This window comes from Tupaia chinensis, unplaced genomic scaffold (assembly GCF_000334495.1).
Source record: "Tupaia chinensis unplaced genomic scaffold, TupChi_1.0 Scaffold000646_1, whole genome shotgun sequence".
NCBI classification, from domain to species: domain Eukaryota; kingdom Metazoa; phylum Chordata; class Mammalia; order Scandentia; family Tupaiidae; genus Tupaia; species Tupaia belangeri.
Genome location: NW_006160167.1, coordinates 528,786 through 533,178, shown reverse-complemented (window position 1 = coordinate 533,178; position 4,393 = coordinate 528,786).

Sequence of the window (4,393 nt, the reverse complement as noted above, 5' to 3'; positions counted from 1 at the left end):
AGACAAGAACCCACCATAAAAGGGTGACATTAGCTGAACCGGTGGATCTTTAGGAACAGACTTCCTCAAGGTAAGTGAGATCTGGTTACTAGTGTTTTCCTTCGGGTTGCCATCATAAAGGGCTCTGGCTGCAACACCGGCCACTTCAGCCGGTGAAGCAGTATATGGCATGTTACCGTGGCATCCTTACCTGCTCGCCATGGCAGCAGAACTTCAGCCTCTCCCTCCTCCTCTTTCCATGGCTCCCCTCCCTAGATGGACCGTGGCTTCAAGTGCTTCCTATCTAGATCTGAGCTCCAATTCTGGCTTGCCCAGGCCTTGTAGCATGTGCTTTTTATGCATTTATCTTAATTATCAAAATAATCCAAGAGAGATGCTATTCTTAGGGTCTTCTGGTGAGGAAACTGAGCTACCAGGAACTTAGGTCAATTGTCCAAGGTCGATCAGGCATAACAAGTACGTACCACGGTGTGTGGCACACAGATAGATTGCACTGTCATTTGCCTTTGTTGTTGTTTTCTTTTTTAATTTACTTAATTTTATTTATTATTATTATTTTTTTTAATTTGACTAGAGAGAGACAGAGGGAAAATGAGAAAGTCAGACACCAGGTCTGGGACTAGAACCGCAGATGGCCAAATGGGAGTCCAGCACCTTAACTACCATGCCACCTGCCGGCCCCTCTGTCATTTGTCTTAATCTTCAAGCACTTGTCTTTTCTTTGCTGATCAGTTTGACTCATCCTTGATAGGTGCTTACGTCTAATGACTACTGTATTAACACTTTCAAATAACATATTCGTACTTTCTAAAAATTTGCCAGGGGGCATGTGTGCTCACCAGAGACAGAAAGAGAGAGGAAAAGTTGGAAAGCACCTCCCCACACACAAGAAGTAGAGTCACACCTCAATCCTTCTCCTCTATCTCTCTCTTTTTGGAATTTTGGGCACACGTGCACACCCACCTAGTGTGTTTTTCAAGCTGCAGGAGCCAGGACTCAGGCCGTGCAGTCGGCCATGTGGGACCCAGATGCTTTAACCACTATGCTATTGGCTGGCCCCACATTTGAAGTCTCCTAGCAGTCAGTCCATAACCCCCCAAACAAATCCGTACTGCTCAGATTTCAAGTGCTATGACTTACAGGGGAGCAAAGGGAGCACTTTCCAGGTGGAGTAGGAGCTCTTTCCAGGGGGTCCTCAGAGTACCATGCGGGCACATAATAACAGTATTCCAATTTGTTTGAATGGCTCTCCGCTGGGCGGTTTATGCATTTTATCTGTTAGTCCTTCCTGGCAACCCACGAGGGTATTATTGTGCCCATTGTACAGCAGAGGACACTAAGCAAGGCTGAGTGGCAGTGAGCCACGAGTCGGTGTCATACCTGGGCCTCCAGGCTCCGAAGGCTGTGCGTGCGGGGCGTGCTGCCTTACCCCGCAGCAGCCCTTCAACGTGAGCTCCCCGAGAGCAGTTCTGAGCACTCTGGATCTCGTTACCTACGTGCTGCCCTCCCTAACAAACCGCGCTGTCAGCCTCCCAGGCAGGCTGACTCTTACTCCAGGTTTCCCACAGCAAGTACGTTGCTCATGGTCGGTGCACAGTGTGCGTCTGTGGTGTGAATGAGCGGCTGAGTACATACATTGCGGCTTGTTCGGTGTGGAAATTTAGTCAACATTCAAAGAAATACTTTGACTTTGCCCTGAATGCCTGCCAGCTAGTTAGGTGTGCCCTTCCTATAGCAGGTCTCCATGGGCGTCCATGCAACCTAGTTGCAGTAAGCAAAGTTAGCCGTAACAATTCCAAGTTTAAAGTTGTCTTTCACTCAGCTTTTGTTAATGTCCTAACCCAATGTCTCTGAAGTCCTGGAACTCTAGGCCGAAGCCACCAGTTAACTTAGCTGAGGGTCTTTCTATTGCAAGTGACAAAACCCAACTCAAACAAGCTTATGCAGACCAGAGATCTAGTGGCCCTCACAACTGGGAGTGGCATGGGGAGGCTCAGAGAATGGAAGGAAGACCTCCTGAGCTCAGGGTCTGGGGATGGCAGGAAGGACACCAGCTGGCAGGATCTTCCCTCCTCTCTGCTCGCCGGGTTTCACCTTGCAGATGGGTGAGGACTATAAAGCAGGGAAGATGATCATCTGCCACCCAGAGCTGCCCTCTTATACCTGGTGAGACCCAAGGAAAACAACACAACTCTCCTCCACCTTTGGTTTGGGAAGTTCTGGAGAAGGGTGTTAACCGTGCTGGTCTATGCTGGATACCTACCACTTGGACCAACTTATTCACTGCCAGTCATTCAACAAACATTATGAACCAAAATGACGCCAAACTTAACTGCATGGAGCTCATAATTAGAAGGGAGAGAAACAAGTGCAAAAGTGCAGTGTGGCCATTGTGTTGAAGAAGAGATGAATGGTTCTGGGAGTGTGTATGTGGGATACCAGGGAAAGCTTCCTGAAGGAAATGTTTGCTCTGAGATCCACAAGGATGAGTTGCTGGACTGGCCCATGGCCTCGTGGAGGAGCTGGATCCCACATGGCTGACCACATAGTTGGAGCTTGAACAAACATGCTGGTGCACTGTGAACGTGTGCGCCAAATCCCGAAGGGATGGAGAAAAGGAGAAAGACTGCAGCGTGAACATGCCCCACTAGGGGGTGCTTCTTGCTTTCCCTTTGCCTCTCTCTGGTGAGCACACCTGCCCTCTAGCAAATCGAAGGGCATTTTGCATGGAAGGACCGGACATACAGAGTAGCAAGTTCACACCAGGGGCTGGGCTACAAGAACATCTGAGTGGCTAGAGTGAGAAGAGCTGGCAGAGAGCAGTGTCAGGCGAGACGGGAGACACGGAGAGGGAGGAGTCCATAAAGTTTGGGGCCACATGAATGAATTTTATCCTTTTCCTAAGGCCATAGAAGCCATGATTAAAATCAAGGATGAATGGTGACACACTCATTTTTGTCCTTTGAAAGAATGACTCTGATTGCGGTGGACTGGATGGGGGTGTTCCAGAATGAAGGAGGGAGCATCTCCTAGGTGGCTACACAGTTATTCAGGAGAGAGATGACAACAGCTGGGACAAGCATGACGGGATGTGGACAGGAGAAAACTAGAAGGTAAAACTGGCAGACACTGAAGCTTGGACATGGCAGATAAGGGGCAGTTGTAATTTTTCTCCCTCTTTTTTTTTTTTTTTTGGAGAGGTTTTTGCTATAGGGTGTGTGCGCTCGCCAGAAAGATAGAGAGACAGAAAGCAAGAAATCACCCCTCAGGGGGGATGGCCACACCACAATCCCTTCTCCTCCATTCTCCTCTTGGGATCTTGGGCATGCAAGCACATGCGTCCAGTGTGAGTTTAAGCCACCGGGTCCAGGACTCAAACTGCAGTCAACTACATGGGAGTCCAGCGACATAGCCATTACACCAACTGCTGGTCCCAAGGGGTGGTTGTCATTAAAGATGACCTCTGGCTTTTAACTTACTCCACAATGCCCTGCAGATTGGCCTGGCTGGGTCACATTCTCATCCACATGGGCAGGATCAGGCACTGCGGCTCATCCAACTCACTAGATTCTCCTGGAGCAGGGGAGAAACTTTTCTCAAGTGAAGGGGGTGCTGTTTCCAGGAAAAGTGGAATGGGGAAACTGGCCAAATAGGTCTGAGCTACAGCTACCACAGCCAGGGCAGGGATAACACACAGGGGCTGCTCTCTGGCCTCCCTGGGTACTGGCACTAAGTGCCACCACATCTTCTGGGTTGTTGGAAAACTCATACTATATTTTTTTAATGCAAAAAGGACCCAATATATTCACTATTAATCATCGATTTGCAAAAAAATGATGGAAAAGGCATATTATGGAAAAACTATGCATGGGTTTCAAAATACATTTTTTTAGAGAGAGAGATTTTTGCTGTAGGGCACATGCACTCTCCAAAGAGACAGACAGAAATAGAGACAGAAAGTGAGAAATCACCCCCCAGGAAGGATGACCACACCACAATCCCTTCACCATTCTCCTCAGGATTCGGGGCACGCACACACACGCACCCAGCATGAGTTTGAAACCCAAACTGCCATCAACTATGTGGGAGTCCAATGATGTAAATAAACGTTACGCCATCTATGGGCCCTTGGGTTTCAACATTTTATGCATAAAAATAAAACGCATACTCTAATTCCATTTTCCACAAACTTTTTGAAGCTCACATGCCACTGGGCAAGATATCAGAGAGCACAGTCCTGATGCTTCAGGAGACCCCTAGGTGAGGTTTCCTATTGTCAAGCTTGCTGTCACAAGCACCCACCTGCAGGGGCACTGTCACTCTCCACAGACAAGTTCTCTGGCTCCTGAAGTGCCCAATCAGGTGGCATATTGGCCCCAGATTAAATCCGAGG